The 23,528-nt window shown below is 44.6% G+C and overlaps 1 long non-coding RNA gene across 1 annotated transcript in view; it reads left to right on the plus strand.

Moving 5' to 3' along the window:
• LOC133765491 (uncharacterized) overlaps positions 1 to 23,528 on the plus strand; it is an 81,789-nt gene that overhangs the window by 36,665 nt on the left and 21,596 nt on the right. The gene's annotated exons all lie outside the window — the stretch shown is intronic.

Raw genomic sequence — 23,528 nt, forward strand, 5'->3', positions numbered from 1 at the left:
CACATGGGCAATGCCTGTTTTGGGGACCACTGCTCCTAAGCCATGATTAAGGATCTTTTTATTTATTGATGGATTATACTGCTCTTTTAGGCATCAAGCACAGTTTGATTTTCTATGAGTTTTGATAATTCACAGGAACATTTGGCCAAGACAAGAGAGTGCTATCAAGCTTCATCTCGGGTTTCTTTCCTCGCCTGTTCCTTGCTAGGTTTTTTGGTTGAGCAAAGTTCTCTGTCTCTGTTTTCGAGAAAGCTGAGCCATCTCCTTGACCTTTTCCACTTTGTTCTGGAACACTTCTAACTGTCCTTAGGCCAAACTTATCCCTATGTCTGTGACCATTTCATCTCCAATTTCCCTGCAATGCAACTTTCTTGGACCAGGTTTCTCATGAATGGCAGGAGGGAAACAAGACACCGGGTGGGGGGGAACCTGCTGCCTCTTCTGATTTCAATGTGTGTGGAAGGGGAGTTTGCATTGTCTGTAGCTGAGAGCCTGCTTGGAGCGCGGTTCAGGCAGGCCAGGGTGTCTTCCAAGTGCAACCAATTCATCATGGGAGTCTAGCAAAATGAATGTGTGTCGCATCGTGCGCGGTTCTTTTCCCAGGGAGTCTTGTTCCTGCCTCACTTCAGAAATCACGGATGAAATCTCTTGACTTGAAAAGAAGTTCTGCAGCGGCTGACTTATCGCTAATGATAAAAAGATGTGCAGGTCAGCACAGATGTGTTTGTATCAAATCGTGAGCATGATATATCTCCCGTGGAGCCCCTAGTGAATTTGCAGGGTAATATTGATGAAATTAGTGTTGTGCTCGAAGGGAGGGGGGTTGAGAGTTACTGCTGTCAAGTAACAAATGTTACATCCCTTATCTTTCTCAAATACTTTCTTGCAAATGCATGGCAGAACAGGCTGTCCTCGAGAGAGTCCAGGCTTTCAGATGCTGGGAGCAGGCAGGCCGAGGGAGCTTAGCCAGCTAGGGTATAATGACCAAGAAGAGCAAGCCTATTTGCAGCTGTTGACTAACACCGATCCTACACCTGCCTGCTCACCTGGGGAACACCTTACAAAGGGAGCGTCTTGCAGACTTCCCCAATCACATTCTCCTGGGGGCGGGCCTGGGAAGTAGAGTTTTCAGCAAGCAGGCCAGCTGGTTGCCATGATGAGGCAAGTCTGGGTGTCACTCCGGGAGAGCAGGAGCGGCATCCGCAAAGGGGAAGCGTGGATGTGGAGTGGGCGTGCATGCGAAGTAACGCGTAGCCAAAGGGACAGTTGTGCCTCCGCGTTTCCTGAGAGGTTGCTGGAAGAAAGTGGCCCTCCTGAGTCTCAAAGTCTCCTCTGTAACGCCGGCCGTGTTTCTCTTGATGTTAAATCAAGAATGCCCTTAGTCTTTCTTAGGAAACAGGTCTGGTTTCTACGATGAGCTGAGCATTTTGCCACTTTCTGAACTCCCTCTATGCCTCAGTTGCCCAGAAATTTTTTTTAATGGCAAGATTTATATTTCGGCATTCTTCCACATCCATTGTTGTAGGGCTGCTGGGTTTTCTCTTCCTACCATTGGGTTATCTTTTATATCCCGATTTTGATGAGTTTTATACTATTTATTTGATAATTTTCCCCTAAAGTGGAAGGGTAAATACATTAAACTCTTAATGGTTGGTAATGGAAGAAAAACAAGGCAGTGCTTTTTAAACTTTGACTTATTTTAAAATGTGTACTCATTATTTGAAAGGCAGAGAGAAAGCGAGCTCTCTCATCTGCTGGCTCACTCCCCAGATGGTTACTACAGCTGGAGCTGGGCCAGGCTGAAGCCAGGCATCAGGAGCTCAATCCAGGTCTCCCACATGGGTGGAAAGGACCCAACAGCTTGAGCCAGCACTGTTGCTTCCCTACGTCTGCATTAGCAGAAAACTGGAGTCAGGGGCCCGGAGGTAGGTATTGCATCCAGGTACTCTGATACGGGCAACTTAACCACAAGGCTGAATGCCCACGCCATGTACGTCTGTTTCCATATGGGTTTCTTTACTTTCGGCAGGGCTCTGAGTATTAGAATAGACTACACCGTGTTGCAGTAAACCTGAAATCCTGTGGTTTATGACAGTCAGGATGGGTCCTGTCTGATGTTCTTGTTGGGGCAGCTCTTTGAGTCGGCTCTCCTCAAAAAGGTGAGCCCTTCCGTGCCAGCCGTGAAGTCGGGGGTAGAGACAGAGAGAGAGGTTGGAGAAGAGGAAGGAAGGAAGGAAGAGACGTTTTATAAAGGGTCTTGAAGAGGCGTGGTGCCAAGTCTGCCTGCACTCACTGCCTGCACTCCTGCAGGGAAGCTGAGCAGTGATACAGCTGTGCACCCTGGCAGGGGAGGAGGCCTGCAGGTGAGGGCCCTGGCCCGGCAGGAGAGGAGGCCTGCAGGTGAGGGCCCTGACCCGGCAGGAGAGGAGGCCTGCAGGTGAGGGCCCTGACCTGTCATCAACGTGGAAAAGCAGGTCTGTGTGTGCGCTCCATCTGTCGGCTTCAGCTAGAATGCCTTGGTATGCTTTTTTTTTTTTTCTTCTGACAGGCAGAGTTAGACAGTGAGAGAGAGAGAGACAGAGATAAAGGTCTTCCTTTCTGTTGGTTCACCCCCCAAATGGCTGTCATGGCCAGCGCGCTGTGCCGATCATAAGCCAGGAGCCAGGTGCTTCTTCCTGGTCTACCATGCGGGTGCAGGGCCCAAGCACTTGGGCCATCCTCCACTGCCTTCCCGGGCCAGCAGAGAGCTGGACTGGAAGAGGAGCAACCAGGACAGAATCCAGCGCCCCAGCCGGGACTAGAACCCCGCAGGCGGAGGATTAGCCAAGTGAGCCGCGGCGCCGGCCTCCTTGGTATGGTTTCAGCGGATGTTTTTCTCCCAGTGGGAACCAGAGGATACCGAGAGGTATCTTGGAGGATGAAATCTGCTAAGTGGAGTTCACTGGATGTTTTGGATTTCCAGATCTGCTAGGCTGAAAACAAATATGGCGTAATGATTTCTTTTACAGTGTGCTTTTTGAAAAATGTATTCATATTCACCATGGAAAATTTCAAATAGCATTAATCACGATCAGGCTCATGTATCACAGGGAACAATGCTAACATTTTGGTGTGTTCCCTTTTATCTGCTCCACTATCTATATGTTTATTCTGCTTCACTATCCTATTAAGTGGTTATATCCTTATTTTTACTAAAGCATTTTCTTATTCCCTTATCATTGAATCTTTACGTCATTCCAGTGGTTTGCTCTGATAAGCATCGTTGCTATAAATTCCTAAAAGCCTACTTTTTTTTTTTTTACTTTTCTACACTTAGAATTTTTCCTTAGCAATGGAATTACTGAAAAGAATCAAAACTTTTAAAGGCCGCTATTTTACAAATTGCTCTGCGAAATGAACTTTCAATCTTTTCTCCATAACAGTGGATGCCATTTTCCCTAACTTTGTACTTGAAAAGTGTTAATTTCATTGACGCTTTAAGTGTGTGTGTGTGTGTGTGTCTGTGTCAGGGCTGGCGCTGTGGCGTAGTGGGTTAAGCCACTGCTTGCAGTGCCAACATCCTATATAGGCACCAGTTTGAGTCCCAGCTGCTCCACTTCTGATCTGATGTCCTGGGAAAGCAGTGGAAGATGGCCAAGGTCTTGGGCCTCTGCACCCGCTTGGGAGACCTGGAGGAAGCTCCTGGTTCCTGGCTTCGAATCCATGCAGCTCCTGCTGTTGTGGCCATCTGCAGAGTGAACCAGCAGATGGAAGGCCTCTCTCTCGCTCTCGCTCTCGCTCTCTCTCTCCTCCTCTGTGGCTCTGCCTTTCAAATTAATAAATAAATAAATCTTTAAAAAATTGTGTGTGTTTGAGAATATTTCTGCCTTTGTGTAACCAATTCTACTTCCTCTCTTCATATTGTTTGTTAATATAACTTTCACATTTTTCCTACTGAAAATCATCACTTTTTCAAATGAACTCTTCAAACGTTTAACCTAGTAAGAGCTCTTTGGCCGACTAATTTTATCAGAGTAGAGGGTTGCATAAAAACACAGGACTGGGTTTCACTTGACCGTGTACAGATGAGTGCCCCCTCCCCCACCCCAGCAATGGAGGACTGCGTGATGAGCTCAACTGAGAAATCACAGGTCCCTCTTTCTCTTGAAAGCATTTATAGACAAGAACTGTCCTAGAAAGCTTGTTTTACAGTTTTGTTGGGGTTAGAGGAGGGAGTGGAGAGAGTAGCGTATTAGGAGGCAGTGAAGCAAGATTTAGAACTGAGAGACAGCGCACAGCTGCCAGAGAAGCAATGGTGCATCTTGACAACGATGGGGGGGGGGGGCTGGGAGGTGGGCGGTGGGACTGCTTGTGATGGGTCAGACCTTGGGATTGTCAGGAAAACAGTTAAAAAGGGAACTGAAGAGACTACAGTAGCAGGAGCCACACACAGGGCACAGGGCACATTTTTATCCCTAAGGAAAGCGAAGTCTTGTCACTCTTGTACTCCTGTGTTTAAGCTGTGTCCTGATGCTCTTTTGAGCATGAGCCTTGCTAGGAGGCGGGGCCAAAGGTAGCTCCGAGATGGAAGAGGCGGAGCCTAGTCTCCCCGGTGGGAGGAGCTGTGCGTTCCACACAATGGATTGGGGGCCGCGAGGCCTGGAAGAGTGCCAAAGACGGCTGTGACCCGAGTGGAGTGGGTTCTGGGCGGGCAGGCTGCCTGAGGTGCCCCCGTGGCCACTGTTGTCTCAGCAGCCTCCTTGGAGCGCCTCCATTTTGAAGAGAAAGTTGTGGAAAGATCCCAAGCAAAAGATACCCTTGATTGACTGTGTCTCGGTTCAGAGTAGAAGTTCACATAGTATATTGGCCAATGATACAGAAAGAGCCAAAAAAAAAAATGACAACAGGGATTAAGCATCAAGCCAGATCTTGTGTGCGTGTCATTTCTTGTATGCCCATTTCTGGGTGATGCAAAATAGCACATGACTGGTGGCTTTGGTTTGGAATTGTATTCATTTCTCTGAGGAAGAATTGCTTATTTGAGGAGCATTCATTTTTCACTTGATGAGTAAGCCCTGGCGTTGAGGATTCCAGCAGCACTAAACAGCACTCTGGCCTCAGAATCAGCCCTTAAGGCATTCATATCTGGCTAAAAAGCCCATGAGAGTTTCTCAGGCATGGAAAACCAAGACACTGTGGCAAAACAACAACAACAACAACAACAACAACAACAACAAAAACAACAACAACAAACCACACACCTAAATGAAAGATCTTTGTGAGTGAGATCCCAATGGAAAGAACAGGCCATCAAAGAAGGAGGTACCTTTCTCTGAAGGGAGGAGAGAACTTCCACTTTGATTATGGTCTTTTCTAAATAATGTCGGAGTTTGTGGACTCAAGAGGCTTCCATAGCCTTGGCAGCTCATGACAAGAGCCTCGGGTGGTCACTGACGTCAGAAGTGAGAGTGTCAATTGTTAAATCAACAACAGGAGTCACTGTGCACTTACTCCCCATGTAGGATCTCTGTCCTTAATGTGTTGTACTATGAAAATTAACGGTAAAACTAGCCTTCAAACAGTACTTTATACCTTGTGTGTTTGTGTGGTTGCAATCTGTTGAAATCTTTACTTAGTATAGAGCTGATCTTCTGTATAAAAAGATAATTGAAAATGAATCTTAATGAAGAATGGGATGGGAGAGGGAGTAGGAGATGGGATGGCTTGCAGGTGAGAGGGTGATTCTGGGGGTGGGGAAGCTGCTATAATCCAAAAGCTGTACTTTTGAAATTTATATTTATTAAATAAGTTTTAAAAAAGTGGATGATTGACCCTATCAACTAGATCTTATGCAGGTGATTTTTTTTTTGCTTCAATGTGGGAGAACAAAGGTTAGCTTTTTTTCAACTAATTTACTGATTTTTAATTTCTGGAGAGCTCTTGGAGCAATCAGAACTATTATTGGCTAGAATAGGCTTGGCAAAGAACAGTGTTTGACTAGATTTCGGGTAAGGGAGATTGTATCAAATACAGCCATGGTGGGTTTCATTCTTTGCTAAGTCTGTATGCAATACATTGTAGGTGTGCACTAGACGGTATTTTGTCACAGAGCAGAGAAAGTCCTGGCTAGCGTACATTAAAATTGCAGGAAACATTGCTTTTAAATGATTATCACTCATCCTAGTAACTTGTATTCAGTAAACCTACATGCACATTCAGAAAGGTGATATCCTATTGTCCTGATTCCAGCTGATATCCCAGGGCTGAGAACAAAGCACCCAATGCCCCCTATATTTCCGAGAGGGGCTTAATGACATCCCTGCTGTCATTATGAACAGGAGAGCAGAGCCAATCAAAACGATCAATGCTGTCACCCACCTGCAGGCTGTCCAGTAGGGTTAGACTTTGAAAGAGGGATGGGAAAGACATAAACAGTTAAACAGAAAGAGTTGTGTCAGCTGGGAGCACCCCGTGTGTGACCGTGTGTGGCATGCACACAGGCCCAGGGTGCATGTGCATATATGGGGCTGAGTGGTAGCACTTTAAGAGAGCTGCTCTTAGAGATTCGTGTGCCCTTCAAAGGAGAGGGGAGGCTACCGTTTCACATCCCTTCTGGATGTTTGCTGAGTCCCGGGGTTCTTCAGCCCCCACGGTGCACTGGTGTGGATGCCTGGGAGAAAGTTATCAGAAGTTGCCTGGTTCAGGGCAAAGAATAGCATCAGCAAGTCCTGGATGCTCACTGCAAAGAAGGGCAGGGGTGTGGACTTCCCAGCGGCCACCTGGACATTGAAGAGTGAACTCAAGCTTGAGTTGTGCTTATGGGACCTGTGTGAGTTCCCAAAGCCCCTTAAGAAAGAGTCCAAGTCTCATCTACAACGAAAGTTTAAGTCTGTCCTGATGTCTGACTGTCTCTAACAGTTTCCTTCTCTGTGCCCTGGAAATCTAGGGCAGGGAAGGTGGGGAGCAGGATTCCTGGAGGAGAGTCAGCATGAATGAACAAGGAATAGGAAAGGCTGGCTTAGGCCAAGCCTAGCACCTGATGTCAGGACACGGGGAATCCGTGACAGACAAGGGTAGACTGCCTTCTCCACCTGTGTGCTCTGAGAGAGGGCTGTGTGGGAGGAAGAAGCAAGATAATGGTGCCTCGAGATCTCAGCCCTACAGCCCTGGGTGCCCGTCACTCTTCTGAACAAGGAGGACGTGGGAAGAGAAGCTGCATCCCTTATCAGCTGAACACAGGTGATGGCTACAGCGAGCAGATGAAGGTCAATTTGAGTGTGGCCGCCCCTAAGGAATCTGTGTCTTTAGAATGTCATTGTGTTACTCGTTAGATAGCATGGTGGGATAGCACTCAGAATGCACTTTGAGGCTTCTGTGGCCTTTTCAAAAGCGTTGCCCAGATTATTATCTGTTAAAGACTCTAAAATTCCTGAAGAAGTTAACGTGGAGCAAGTATCTGGGTGAGTAGGAAAAGGCCAAGAAGTCCACCCCAGAGGCGTTGCCTCACTTGCTTCTCTTTAGAAGGAAGGGGCTCTGAAAGTGACATTTCCTCGTGGAAGCCTTGAAATGGCACAACAGCTGGTTTTATTGGAAAAAAAGGGGCGCCAGTGCATAGCAGAGACCAATCCCTTTCCATCAGATGGATTTCCCAGATGACCACAGGGTCAACGTGCCGTCTTCGATATGTTCACTCGCTGATTGGACCCCAAAGAGAAACATGAAATGCTCTCTTTGTTCCGGGGAATTCCGGTGGCCGAATACCCCGTGACCCTCTAACCTCCCAATCCCTTTCCTCTGTGTACCCTCGTTCCTCTTGCCTTGTTTTGTTGAGGGATTTTCTTTTATCTCCTGATTCTGCTTCATTTGGCCAGCTCGCTGTGGGTCCCTGGCACCTGGGAACGTCTGAATGTGGCCTTTGTGTTTGCCGAGCCGCACTGTGCCCAGCCAGGCAGAGATGATGGGTGAGCTTTGCTCCCTTCATAACTGCAAATTGCTCAGCCATTTGTCACTTAATCCGCATCGACCTTTTGTGTGCAGCAGCATCATTGCCCTTCGTTTTCCAGTTGAAGAGGCAACGATATGACTTGTTCAAGGGCACAGGTTGAGTGGGGAATCTGCCCGCTCAGGCCATGGGAGACTTGGGGGTGAACACAATGGAAGTGCGGCTGAAATGGGGTGAGTGGGTTCAACCAGAGCGGGTTGAGGTTTGCAGTCTTTTGAAGAAATGCTGACACCCTACACTGAAGGTGTGAAAGGTGGACTGGCTCAAGACCCGTAGGAGGAATCGTGTACCAACAGGAGCTTAGAAACGCAGATCATATCTGGCTGGTAGCACTTAACGGAGAACTTTAGGGCTGGTGGCGTTGCTGGTAATTTTAGCTGGTCTCTCTGGGCAGCAACAAGTCCGTGAAAGAGCCCCCTGTCCAGTGGCTCTTGGCGACAGCAGCTGCCTGTCGGAAAGGTGTCTTCTCCATTTTGGGGCTGCATTCTGGCTCCCTCCTTTGGAAGGCTCCCTTGTTTGGTGCCTCACTGAGAAAATCCAGGCCAGCAGGATTTCAGGCTGTCTCCTCTTCCTCCTTTCCAGCTGCCTGAGCTGTCGTGTGGTTAATCCTACCTCTTCTCCTGTTGCTTTCTGGGGGCCCTCTCCCCATAACCCCCCTCTCCTCCCCTTTCTGCATTTGACCATCCTTCTTAATGGTCTCTCACTCCATTCAGACCCCTTCCCCTCTGACATCAAAGTTTCCCCATGGACTCTAATGCCCGCCCATGGCCACGTCAACAGTGCTTCTGAATGTTGGCTCCAGCGGATGCGATTACCCCTGCCAGCTCCCTAAACATTGTCCTTTCTCTTTCCTGTGTGCACTGTTTGAGCCACAGGACTCTAACCACCTCGACTTTCTTCCCTCCCACCTTCCTCACCCTGGGGTCTTGCTTCTTACATCACGTGCTAAGGAGGCTGCCCTCACCCTCCTAGTGTGTTTGATCTGCAATTGGCCAAACTTAGGGATTTTTCCTGTTTTCCATTGTGATGATTCTCTGCAACATGTGCTGTGGCAGGTTACCCCGTGCTCTGGAGTCTGTTTTGCACTGGATCCAGTATCCCAGGCTGTCGCTTTCTGGGTCTGGGCAATCCCCGTCTATTTCACAGTCCACTTGAGCACATCTGAAGGTGTTTTCTTATCTTCTTTATGCCCCTCCGAGAAGTCACTTGTGGCCCCAAATACAGTTAGGACAGGAGGACCCCCCAAGTTTCTGCTTCTACCTTGAGATACTCTACTGTGTTCAATTTCTGATTCCAGACCAAACTGATGACAGGACAGCAGCTGAAGCAAAATGCATGTAACACGGACTTCATTGTATGCCAGCCATTGCCTGCTTCTTCCTCCTGAGTCCCCGTTTTTGTTATTTATGCCAGCAAGTGCTAAGTCCTAGGCCCTCTCTGCTCTCTCTTTGTCTTCATCTCCTGCCCTCCAGTTAAGTCCTGTCACTTCCTCCATCACAGTGTGTCTGGGATCCATCCTCTGTCCTCTCGCTGCCTTGGCCCTGAGCAGTGCCTCTGCCCTTTGCCTTCCAGGCTCGCCCTCTCTGGCTCCCTCTCCTCAGGCTCTGCCCTCCGGACCACGCGGCACTTTCTCTAGATGAATTGCACACTGCAACAGGACAGTTCCTTTGACCACATCGCTTTCCAGCTCAGCCACGGTCACTGGTTCCTTACTGCTTCTGATATCAGCTCCAGACTTGACTGCTCTTAAGCCCTGTGCTGTTGCTCTCTGCCCCATACTTCCAGCCTAATCTTTCCCTTGATGCCTTGCAAGAACCTGCTTTACGCAAATTTAACATCCCTGAAATGTTCCCACTTCTTTTCACATCCTTGCTTAGATTATTTCTTCTTCCTCGGACACCCTGTACCTGTTTTCTACCCCAATGCTTCGAAATTCCCTGTTGCTCATGGCCCCGTGTATGTGCTACCTAACTCAAAAGATCAATTGAGATGAAATGGAGGAATGGACCTCTTGGTGCACCAATAGCTATTACATGTGCCTGCTCAACCCTTCATCTGTGGTCGGTTGTTGTGTGTGATTGGATGTCCCTCCTCTGTCCCCACCATCCACGTGTGTGATAGGATGTCCCTCCCCTGTCCCCACCATCCACGTGTGTGATTGGATGTCCCTCCTCTGTCCCCACCATCCACGTGTGTGATAGGATGTCCCTCCCCTGTCCCCACCATCCACGTGTGTGATTGGATGTCCCTCCCCTGTCCCCACCATCCATGTGTGTGATTGGATGTCGCACTTTGTGTGTGAGTAGCTGTTCCTCCATTGCCCCGTGTCCCTCTTCCACGCGTTCTCGGAGCAGCGCTTCTCAACCTCTGCTGCACAGCAGAACCCCCTAGGGAGCTGTTAAAAAATACCAGTGCCTGGGCTGCATCCCAGACCAATTAAATACAAATCTCTGGGGCTGTGTCCCAGTTATTAGTATTTTTTAAAGCTCGTCAAGTGATTCCTGTGTGCAGCCAAGGATTTATGTCTACTAATATGTGACATTTTTGCAGATTGCTTTTAGTGGAACTACTTTTTTTTTCTCTGTCCAACTTTAATCCTTGTGGAATTCTTTTTTTTTTTTTAATGTCTGAGGCATCTGTGATGTCTAGCACTGTTTCTATACTAAGTTGAAATTCAAAGAAAATACTTTTTAGTGAATTTAAGAATGGCAAACATAAAACAGTCCATTTTTAGAGGAAAGATACAGATTGGCTTAGTAGTTATCCCACACTTAAAATGGGTATTGAGAGTCCCTTGTGTGTTAGCTAACTTTTTCCAAGTACTTGGTGTAATCCACCAGTATTCAAGTGGTTTACATGCCATATAGGTAATTATTAACATCTTTCCAATGAGGTTGTATCTAAGAAACACTATTTGGCAATTAACACTATGCCAAATAGAACTCAGATACCTTGGTTGAATACCCGTTCTAACTCATGAATTGTTAATCAAGATTAAATGAATAAAAGTTCCAGAGGAAGAAAAAGCACTCAAAAGCATAGTTAACTTATTATTTGTAATGAAGCCTCACTTTTTGAAAGAACTGAAGCTTAAAGAACTCACATGTGATGCAGTCTCCCCTCCCTGTGCACATCAAATATAAAAGTCAGAGGGCAAACTAGCATTATCTTGGGTGTGTCTGCTTCTTTCCATAATCACATTTCTGACAGTCATTTCTGGATCATGCAGAGTTTATTTTAGTCTGTGGGAAGGGGAGTGAACATTCATTTGTACTTGGATTGTTGCTACACTCGGGTGAATGGGTGTCTTTTATAAAAAGAAGGAAGACTCCTGAACAAGTTCACTTTTGTGATTCAGAGAAGCACCCGCTGGCTCGATGGCTCGTGGAAGGGGATTCAGTGGCCTGGGTTCTGTAGCCATACAGATTCGTGTCCAAGATTTGACGTGTGTTACCAGCTGGGTTGAACTTGGGTGAAGTGCACGGCCTCTGAGTTTTCATGTCTTCAGCTGTATCCGTGTCATATGAAGGTACTTCAAAAGCTCACAGAAACACGGGAATGAAAGATAGGTTTCTTTGGGTGCAAAGCTTTCAAGTTTTGCCTAGTTTTTTTTCATAATACACATTTCATTGAACTCTTTGAGGACCTCTGACATATGTAAGGCAGCCGACAGTAGGATCTAAAGAAAGTCCCTTTTTCCTTACAGCACCATGGATAGCAGTGATTTTTTTTTTTTTTTTCATGACCTGAGTAGACTTCCTCTTAGCATTTTAAGGGCATGGTATTTTATTGGTATGTTTGGAGACGGAAATATGCAGTTTCATTTTGGGTCTGAGAGTTGTTCATTCTTCTTAGAACCATAAAGTGATTTTTTTTTTTAAATTCATAGAATGTTTGCATTCCTTTGCAATGTCTTGGCCATTTCTACTCACTACACATAACTTAAGGCAAGCAGGAGAAATGCAGTGGTATAACATAGCTACCTGTATAAGCAGAGTGTTAGCACAATACACTTTGCACTCACTTTGCATCTGAGGAATTCATGTTGTCACTGGAAAAGAATTTCTAAATGGATTCTCACTTGTAGAAGTTTCTGGAAAACACAGATCAAGGCCGGCGCTGTGGCTTAACAGGCTAATCCTCCGCCTTGCGGCGCCGGCACACAGGGTTCTAGTCCTGGTTGGGGTGCCGGATTCTGTCCCGGTTGCCCCTCTTCCAGGCCAGCTCTCTGCTGTGGCCCGGGAAGGCAGTGGAGGATGGCCCAAGTGCTTGGGCCCTGCACCCGCATGGGAGACCAGGAGAAGCACCTGGCTCCTGGCTTCGGATCAGTGAGATGTGCCGGCCGCAGTGGCCATTGGAGGGTGAACCAACGGCAAAAAGGAAGACCTTTCTCTCTGTCTCTCTCTCTCTCTCTCTCACTATCCACTCTGCCTGTCAAAAACAAAACAAAACAACAACAACAACAAAAAAAAACACAGATCGAAGAGACTAAATTCTTCGGGCTTCTTTTTAATCTATTGCCTTGTACATAAGATGGCTTGAACTACTCACAGAGGTCTTTTATAAACCACAACCAGGAGTTCGCCCTCTTTGCAGTTACAAGTCCTATACAGTGAGTCAACTATTTTAGAAGTCTTTAAAAATGCCTGACATTTCTTTAAAACAACTGGCAAATAGTTCCCTCCCGCCTACCCCCTCCATATTTCCTTTCCCTGTCCACAACAGTGCAGTTTGCACAGTACTATTTTCAGTCTTCCGTGTTTTTCCTCACTTAAATGAATGTTTTCAAGGATGAGACTGGGTACTTTGCTGCCCCACTCAAAGAGTTTACAAGGCCATGTGGAACAGAGCTGGACTGCACATAAAGTTGATGTCACAGCCTACTTACATTGAAGTGAAAATAAGCTCACGGGCTGGAGGGCAAGGCCTCCTTTTTATGTGCCTCCTGCTAAAATCCAGCTAGCAAGCTAGAGGGAAAGCCATCTGAGTCGGTCTAAGTGGACTCAGCGCATTTTGTTCTCCAAACCTGGTTTGTTTATTACCTGTGGGGCTTAGGCAGAGACTAGATAATGTGGGATCAGGAATGACCAAGTGAATTTCTAACACGAAGTTGTGAATGTGTTAGCCTATCTGGGTACCTTGCCCAGGTAGCCTGAGTCTTTCAAAAATGATTTTTTAAAAAATAGATAAAATATTCTCTTTGCCCCATTTTCAATTCTCTGAGTCTCTGCACCCCGTGGAGCATTTCCAACTCCTGAGTAACTTATTAGGTGTTTTACTGTTTTCACTCCTAGCTTCCTCTGTTCCACAGCTATGCCTCCCCAGGGGAATACCACATCTTCGGGTTTCCGGTACTTGGAATGTTGCTTCCCAGTTCCAGAGCTATGGAGCCAATTTGCATTCCAACCTTGTCCCAGAGACCTTCTCCTATTTTACATACCCTGTCTCATCTAGATTTATCAAGGGGAAAAAGGAATGTATTACTTTGGCCTGAACGCATCCTTGCTGAGTCCCTACTCCAATAGAGAACCTAATATTTGAAAGAAATCGGCCCATCTCGGTTTGTAGGTCTGAACAGATCAGATGGTTTCCCAGAGGACACTTTTGCAGTTGTTTGCGCTCACATAGAGACTGAAAGCTTCGCTTAGCTGCACACCGTGATCACTAGTAAGTAATGAAAGAAAGTAGAACAGGCTTTTGTGCTGGAGTGCTCCCATCCTCACCTATTTCCGATACCTGTAAGATTCATTGTAGAGGATGCCTCCTTAGACAGGTCTTTCCAATGACTAACCAGTGAGGTTTCTCTGAGTGCCTGGGGAAGCTTGAAGTTTGTCCTTGAATCCTAGTAGTTTTGAACATGATTCTTACACGAATTCCATGGTTAATTTTGTGTCATACTCATTGAAATTTGAAATTAGGGGGGTGCTTGAGGCATCTACTCAAATACCCTTCTGCCTAGCCTACAGAGGAGAAAACAGTTGGGATGGGAGCGCAGAGAAGGCTGAATTGAGATACCTTGTAGTTTAACTTCCCTCTCGAGGAAAGAATTTCTATCTCTGTGTCTTCCAAGTTAAATCAGCTCTACTTTTCCTGTCCTTGACATTCCATTCCTCTTTGAACAGAGCTGGTGAACCAAAGTTAAGTGAAATGACAGAGGCGTTTCCATCGAACTCAAAGTTGAACCCAAGGATGTATCCTAACTGGAGGCAGAAAGGAAATATTATTGGCGATGTTCAAGCGGCCCCTGGTGAATGCTGTGTATGTCATTTTCCTGATTCATTTCCTGACAAGCAGTCAATGCTGCAAACATGCCAACTTCTTGCATTTTATCTGCTTTTTCTGCATACAAGCAAACCTATAAAGGACTGTCATTCCAACAAGAGTATTTTTGTAACATCTTTATTGAGATATAAATCACATACCATACAAGACACTCACTCAGAGTGCACAATTCAATACTATTTATTATATTCATAGAGATTTACAATCATTACCACAATCAATTATGGAACATTTTCATTACCCCCAAAGAAATCCTACACCTGTTAATTCCCAACACCTCTCTGTCCTTCCTCCCCCAACCACTAATCTATTTCCTGTTTTTATAGATTCACCTATTCTGGATATTCCATTTAAAAGGATCATATATTATGTAGTTTTTGGTGACTGGCTGTTTTTTCAATTTGCATACATTAACATTCATCCATGCTATATCATGAATCTGTACTTAATTCATTTTTATGGTCATATTATATTTCATCATGTGGACATACCACAGTTTCTCCATTCATCAGTAGATGAATGTTCAAGCTTTTATATATAATGTTGCTATGGATATTCACATATAATTTTTGTGGAGGCATGTTTTTATTTTTCTTGAGTATATGCTTGGCACTAGAATTTCTGGGTAAAATGCTAACTATGTTTAACTTCTTAATAAATGATTATTTTTACTTTATTTGAAAGGCAAACAAAGAAAGAGAGGCTTTCCATATGCTGGTTCACTCCCCAAATGCTCGTAACAGCCATGGGTTGGCCAGGCCACGCCAAAGCCTGGTCCTTAATCAGGGTCTCCCACATGGTTGGCAGGGACCCAAGTCCTTGAGCCATCATCTGCTGCCTGCCAGGGTGTGCATTAGCAGGAAGCTGGTTTGGAGTTGGAGTAGCTGAGATTCAAACCAGGCTCTTTGATATGGGATGCAGGTGTCCCACGTGGCATTCCAACTGCTGGGCCTGAGCAGCCCCTATGACCTTCTGAGATGCTTCCATAATTTTTTCCAAGGTGACTATACTATTGTGCACTCACTTGGCAGTGTGTGAGGGTTCTAATTTCTCCCCATCCTTGCTAACACTTATCATCTGTCTTCTGGATTAATGTCATCCTAATGATGTGAAGCAGTGTCTCACGGTGGTTTTGATTCGCATTACTAATGATGGCTAGCGCCGTTTCATATACTTATTGGCTACTTAGAAAATAATATCTTTAGGTAGAAAATTGCATGTCATTGCTAAGTCAGAAAGATTTGTAGCAAGGATTGTTACTAGATTAACAGTTGCCTGGAGGAAATACACAAAAATGATATTTTATGTGGCAATTATGACTCTTGTGTATTAAAAAATGTTAGAAGAGACAAGGATGTGTATAATCCTATGTGTATATGTGTACATGTTTCATATGTATAAAAACACACATATACATTTCCTTATTTAAAAGTATACACAAGAGTGCATTCATGTATATGTTTATGTATAGATATAAAATTATCTATTGCCTACCTCCCAAAGGGCGGATTGAAACAATAATGGAGGAATATGAATTCATTCATCTGTTGAGTTATCTCTTGCCATGTTCAAAGCATTATTTCCATCTCATAGAGACACTAAATGACAGATAGGTTACATAACTCTCAGACAAGTAACCAGAAACACCTTACAGCACACCTATCATCATATACGCTTTCCTTTTGTAAAGAATATTTATTTATTTGGAAGGTGGGGGTGGGGAGAGCGAGAATACATTCATATCTGCTGGTTCACCCCCTAAATGTATGCACCATATGGGACTGGGACAAACAGAAGCTAGGAGCTCGGTCTCCCATGTGGGTCACAGGGGCCAACATACTTGAGTACTGCTGCCTCCCAGGATCTGCATTAGCAGGAAGGTAAAATTGGGAATGCAGCTGGGACTTGAGCCTAGGCTGTTTGTTATGGGGTGTGGGCATTCCGAAGATGCACCTTGGCCTCTGTGCCCTGAGACTCTCTTTATCGTCTTTAACGTAGACTACAGAATTCTGCAGTAGATGGAATGACTGGTCCAGTTACATTCAGCTGATGTTATGGGTTCCTAAGTAATTCATTTTTTTTTCAAAATACAATTTCATTTTTACTACTATAACTAGATTGGGCATACTTCACACATGTGCTATTGCTTTACTTGTCCTTAGAACCCTAGACTTTACACTAGAGTTCTAAGAAAACTGTTCTTATAAAACAAAACAATAAAACCCTAAATTTTATCATCCAGTCTTTCTGCTCAAAAGTTTAAAGGACTCCATTTGCTTATTTCATGAAGTCTAAATTATCTGCCACGTTTAAAATTACCTGTTGCTCTTTCTGTCTTTGCTTCCATTGAGCTACTTATTCATTCAATATATATTTTTGATTGATTTGTTTATTTGAAAGGCAGAATTATGGAGAGAGGGAGGGAGAGTCAGATATTCCATTTACTGGTTTACTTCCTAAATGGCCACAGTAGCCAGCCCTGGGCCAGGCTGAAGCCAGAAACCAGAACTCCATCCGGGTCTCCCATCTAAGTGATGGGGTCCCAGCGCTTGAACTATTTTCTCTGCCTTCCCAGGAGCATTGGCAGGAAGTGGATTGGAAGCAGAGTAGCTGGGACTCCAAGCTGGCACTCTGATATGGGATGCTGGCATTTCAGCTAGTATTTTGTTGAGGATTTTTGCATCCATGTTCATCAGGGAAATTGACCTATTGTTCTCTTTCTCTGTTGTATATTTTTCTGGTTTAGGAATTAAGGTGATGCTGGCCTCATAGAAGGAGTCTGAGAGTTTTCCCTCCCTTTCAGTTGTTTTGAGTAGCTTGAGAAGAATTGGAATTAGTTCTTCTATAAATGCTTGTTAGAATTCTGTAGTGAAGCCATCCAGTCCTGTGATTTTCTTTTTAGGAGAGTCTTTATTACTGATTCAATATTCATCTTTGTTATTGGTCTATTTAGGTTTTTTATGTTCATGACTCAATTTCTGTAGATTTTATGTGTTCAGGAATCTATCTGTTTCTTCTAGATTTTCCAATTGTTGGCATATAGCTCATTGTAGAATTCCTAATGATTCTTTTTATTTCTGTGGTATCTGTTGCCACATTTCCTTTTTCATCTCTGATTTTATTGATTTGGAGTCTTCTCCCTCTTTTTTTGGGGTGGGGCAGCACAATCAATGGTGTATCAATTTCATTTTTTCAAAAAAACCAGCCATTCATTTTACTACTCTTTTGTATTGTTTATTTTGTTTCAATTTTATTTATTTCTTCTCTAATTTTAATTATTTCTTTCCTCATAATTTTGGGTTTGGTTTGTTCTTTTTCTATGTTGTTGGGATGCATTGATAACTCTTTTATATGATGCCTTTCAGTTTCTTGATGTAGGCACCAATTCCTATAAACTTCCCTCTTAACACTGCTTTCGCTGTATCCCATAAGTTTTGATATGTTGTATTGTCATCGTCATTCATTTTCAGGAATATGTTGATTTCTTCCATGACCCACTGTTCATTTAAGAGCATGTTATTCAGTCTCCATGTGTTTGCATATGTTCTAGAGATTCCAGCTTCATTCCATTGTAGTCAGAAAAGATAGATGGTATGATTTCAATTTAAATAAAACATTCTGTTCTATTCCCATGAAAGAAATAATTCTTCTTAAAATTAGTTATTATTTTCACTTTATTCAAAGGGTGGGAAGAGAGAGACACAGAGACAATGAGAGATCTTCCATCTGCCAATTCACTCCCCAAATGTTCGCCACAGTAAGGCTGGCCAGGCCCAAATCGGGAGCCAAGAATTTCATTTGGGTTTCCCACATGGCTGGCAGGGATCCAAGTGCTTGAGCCATGCTTCCTAGGTTTGCATCATCAGAAAGCTGGATCACAAGCAGAAGAGCTGGGACTGAAACCAGGTACTCTGACGTGGGATGCAGGTTTCCCAGGTGCTCTCTTAGTGGTGCCAAATGCCTGCCTCTGAAATAAGTCTTTACAGAGACAGAAGGAGAGACAGGGATCTTTTATTTGCTGTTTGCTTCACAGACATCCACAACAGCTGGGGCTGGGCCAGGCAGTGGCCAGGAACTTCATCTGGGTGGCAAGGGCCCAAGTACCTGAACCATCTTTTGCTGCTTTCCTAGGTGCATTAGCAGGGAGCTCGATGGGAAGTGGAACAGCTGGGACTTGAACCAGTGCCCCTATGGGATGCTGGTGTTTCAGGTGGTGGCTTAACCTGCTACACCACAACACTAGCCCCCATGAACTAACTCTCATCTTCCTTTAGCTTTTCACAAGTATGATACATGTTCATTGTGGAAATTAAAAAAAAATATATCTGAGAGGAAATGTAAAAGAAGAAAACTATTACTATATGAAATGTTAAGTTTAGGTAAAAAAGATAGTTTCTGGTATCCAGAATCAAAAATATTACATAGGTGACTGAGCTGATTTTTGAGCCATGTTCTGCCTTAAACCAAAGCTCAAGTTTATGTTACCATGCAACTACCTACCCATCTTACTAGATTTTTAATGTCAAAAACTAAAACTGAATAAAATGCTTTTTCTCCATGTTAGCCAATAGCAACAACCATTGATTTTAGAAATGTTACTCTTGTCTTAAAGCAGTGACTATTTGAATTCTTCAGATAGTCAGAATTCCTCATCAAGTATTCTATTCATTCCCTCATTCATTCATTTATTCAGTTTTATTTAATAAATATTTCCTGTATGTCAAAAAAAGCAGGGAGGGGCTAGTGCTGTGGCATAATGGGTTAAACCTCCTCCTGCAGTGCCAACATCCCATATAGGTGCTGGTTCAAGTCCTGGCTGCTCCACTTCTGATCATCTCCAGGGAAAGCAGTGGAGTATGGCCCAAGTCCTTGGGACTCTGTACCCACAAAGGAGACCCAGAAGGATCTCCTGGCTCCTGGCTTCAGAATGGACCAGCTCTCTCTCTTTCTCTGTAGCTCTGACTTTCAAGTGGATAAATAAATCTTTAAAAGAAAAAAGGAAGTCAATATTCCTCAAAATTCCACCATCCAATAACATTGCTAATGTTTGCATGGATGCCCTACAAAAATGCTGGTCTGAATCACAAAAAAAAAAAAAAAATTATAGAGAAAGGTCATGAACAGTGGTTTAAGGTTTCTGTGAACTTGGGTATTGTTACTTCCCTTCTACCTTGCAGACTGTCTTTTTATCATGTAAGTAAGAGGGAAGTGTGCTGGCTTCCCATAGGAGCCAACTCACCAGCAGGCCTCTGGCCCTTTGGCACGAGTACCACGAAGAGGACATCTGTTTAAGTGCTGGGCAGCCTTAGAGTCAGGAAGATGTTTTTTTATATAGTCTGTGCTTGTTAGAAAACACTTAGCTTGTGGCCAACTTTATGGTTAAATAAAAACGCATGCAGGAACCAGATAAATGCCAGCAACTCAAGATCCAGAGTGTGCCAGCGTAGAGACTATATTAAGAAATCAGTCGGGGACATTTTAACTCAGAAGACCCCTGGACGATATGTCATTGCCTCCAGGTCCCACGTATTAGCAGGATTGTACATGTTTATTTTCTTATGACTGAGTTTTTAAATGATGTTTAGCAGAAGCAGCTCAGCATCTGTCACTGCTGTTGGAGCTGGGATGTGGGAAGCCCCGCCCAGTTCAAGAGAGCTTCTTAGTAGCTGTGTGGAGAAAGTTCTGAGAAACACATCTCCCAGGGAGGTTTGTTAGCTGGAGATACAGCATCTTATTTGGAACCATGATCCTTTGAAACGTTTCTGTTTGCCATCTAAACTCATGACAGCCTTCATCTGCCCATGGGAAGATCACAGAAGACTATGAAATATGCTTGTGGTCAGTTATTACAAAGCTGGGTTCCTCGTGGGTGAAGTCGTAGGTGGCATGACTTGCGAAATGCCTACAGGATGAGTTTACTTGGAACTATTTCCTCCATGGCCCCATATAGAGGGGGTAAAAATTACCCACTTTCCTGGAGACTCCGAACTCTGTAGAGGAAGGGACTTGAGTTTTCAGGTCAAGCAAGTTTCATTCTAATCCTGATCCCATCACTACTCCATCTTACAGGAAGCAGAAGAGGAGGAGGAAGATCCATGAGTGCTCTCTTGTCCTTGAGGGGTAGAGAGTTGAAAATATATGGCAATGGACATCTATGTATTCCTGTGGGGGCTGTAACCATGTACTTATAGAAGCTTTTGTCTGCATCCCTGCTACAAAGGCAATGCATGTAAGCTCCACAAGATCAAGGTCCCTCCTATTGGGCCCATCGTGTGTCTCTTGGGCAGGTCTGGTGCAGGGAGTGCTCAGTAAATACTAACTCAGTAAAGAGGAGGAAGGTGGAAATATTCAAGTTTAAGGTGTAGACTGACCCATGTAGTATTCTGGAGAAGAAAAGCATAGAAAACTGTTGACTTTTTTTTTTTTTTTTTTTTTTAGATTTGATTTATTTGAGAAGCAGAGTTACAGACTGAGAGGAAGAGACTAAGAAAGGTCATCTATCCATTATTTCATTCCCCCAAATGGCCACAATGGCTGGAGCTGAGCAGTTCCAAAGCCAAGAGCCAGAAGCTTCTTCTGGGTCTCCCATGTGGGTGCAGGGGTCCAAGTACTTGGGTCATTTTCCACAGCTTTCCCAGGCCATTAGCGGAGAGCTGGATCAGAAGAGGAGGAGCCAGGACATAAACCAGCACTCATATGGGATGCTTAGCCCACTATGCCATAGTGCAGGCCCCAGCTCTTGACATTTGTATTTTGTCATTGCCCCTGCTCGGCTCATCTCCTCTCACCTTCCACTATCTTCATTTTTATAATTCTGCCACTGAACTGGGAAAGAGACAAAATGTTAGCTTCTATTTGACATTTTCCTCTGCTTTCAAGAATTGAGAACAAGGGCAGGTATTTGGCCTAGCAGTAGAGATACTTATGTCCCTTGTTGGAGTGTCTGGGTTCAAGTCTCACCTCTAGCTCTTGACTCCAGCTCCTACAAATGCAGAGCTTGGGAGGCAGTGGTAATACCTCACATAGTCGGGTCCTTGCTACCCGCAGAGACCTGGATTGAGGGCCATTGTGATCGAGTGGGGGGAATGAACCAGTAGATGGGAGTGTGCATTTACAAGTTGGCCCTCTGCACCCAAATGTTTAGCTGACTGCTGGTTGAAAAATATTTGAAAAAATCCTGGCTGTACTGAATGTATATAGTCTTCCCTGTTGTCATTGTTCCTAAAACAATACAGGGACGCAACACTTGCCATAGCATTTACATTGTCTTAGGTATTACAAGTAACCTGGAGATGATGTGAAGTTAATGGAAAGATGTGCACAAGTTATGTGAAAAACACTACACCATTTTATATAAGGGACTTGAGATCCAGGGACTTGGGTATCCACGGGGGAATCTTGGAACCAACTCCTCCTGGGCACGAAACGGTGACTGCCCTGGGTGCTAAGGGTATTTCCTGTCACTTCTCACTCGTGGGAGGTGACCAGTGCAAGTCCTTCTCTTGTTATTTTCCTGGCACTCTGTTTCAACTTATTTTTTTTTCTATACTTCTGGATAATTTGCACACATCTTCAGGCACTGCTCTTAGCAAATCCTACTTGAGGGAGTTTTTTTCTGGAAGTGAATGCCCTTAACTCTGAGTTCACGGGCTCCATGGTCTTTGCATATCTTCAGGTTCCTGTAGGTGGGATCTCAAAAGGCAGTGCTCGCCTCCTTGGGGACTTTATAGAACACTCATGGAAGGCTTTTTGCTGTTTAAAAAATAATGTATATTTTAATGATGCAAGTGGCATTGTCAAAAATATGTAGAATTTCCATAGAGTTCTTTGTCTTGTCCAACCCTAGGTGGGCCCTTTGTGAAAATTTTAAGTTCCCTCTACTTCTCATTTAAACCAGAAGACACTAAACTGACATTTGAAGCCAGGCCACTAGACGTTGGGTTCAGGGCAGCAACCAGGGCCTGGCTGGGTTGAATTAGTGTTGGCCGAGCAGGAGGAAGTCAGAAGTGCAGTTAGGAGCTAAGACCCCAAGGAGGCAGGAGGCCCTGAAAACAGTGCGATTCGCTGCTCCAGATAGCGGCACCGTCCCCAGAAATAACATGTGTGGGTTGAAGTAATAAACAGCGCTCAGATCTGGAATTCCAGACAGCCACAAACCTATCAACCTAAATGTAAAGTGGCACTGCTAACAGCAGATCTATAATTACATCTTATTTTATTAGCTGCAAAGGGTAATTGCATCCAGAAAATTCTCAATGCAAATGTATGCTACAGAGATAATGTATATGTCGCTCGGAGACAGCAGTGTGGCAGGGAAGTCTCCATAATGCTAAGTGACTTCCTAGCACTCATCGCTGATCAAGCGCCATCTGGGCTGGGCTGGAGGGAGGCAGGGCAAGAGGAGCTGCCAGAGTCAGGCTGTCGGAATCCTCCCAGGACTCTCAAATCTTTTAATCTCTCAACTCTCTGCCCTTCAGTGTCTGGAGGGAGGGAAAAGGCTTTGGAAAATGGCAGGCAGGCAGGCAGGCAAGCAGGCACATTCTTGGGACTGGATGCTTAGGCAGCTGGTTTTGGTAGAACTGAGGTTTGGGCCAGGCCTGGTGCACGCACCATTGGCAAAGTGATAATCAGAACCTGCCCGTCCAAGACAGCCGGCTCCACTCTGAAGGGATGTTGACTGCCATGGCCTTCTCCATCTAAGCTAAGGCATCCAGAGGCAACGATTAACGTAATTGTTTTAAGCTATGGTTTTAGGGGCTAAAAGATGTAGGAGATCAAACTCCATATTTGTGAGTATTAGAATTTTCTGGTCTTAAGATTGAACTGAACTGAAATGTCCTCATTACTGAGATAGATATCAAATAGAAAGCAGGGGGTTTGTGGCCTCACGTAGAAGAGTTCGGAAGATGTTGTTAAGGATGAAATTAACCAGAATCTCAAAATACTCATATCTCTAGTTGAAAAATCTTGAATAGCTTTCAAACATTTTTCCTATAAATAGAAGTTTTGGGGGATGGGTATTTGGCACGAAGGCTAAGATGGCAGTTGGTATGTCCACATCCCATCATGGACTGCCTGGATCCATATCCTGGCTCACCTCCTAATGCCAGCTTCCTGCTAACGTATTACCCAGGAGGCAGCAGGTGATGGCTCAAATACTTGCATTCTGATGTGCCAGCCACATTGAGATCAGGATTGAGTTCTTGGCTTCCAGCTTTGGTCTGGCCCAGCACTGGCTCTTGCAGCCACTTTGGAAAATAACCTG

The sequence above is a fragment of the Lepus europaeus genome, chromosome 8 (genome assembly GCF_033115175.1).
Source record: "Lepus europaeus isolate LE1 chromosome 8, mLepTim1.pri, whole genome shotgun sequence".
In the NCBI taxonomy this organism is placed as follows: domain Eukaryota; kingdom Metazoa; phylum Chordata; class Mammalia; order Lagomorpha; family Leporidae; genus Lepus; species Lepus europaeus.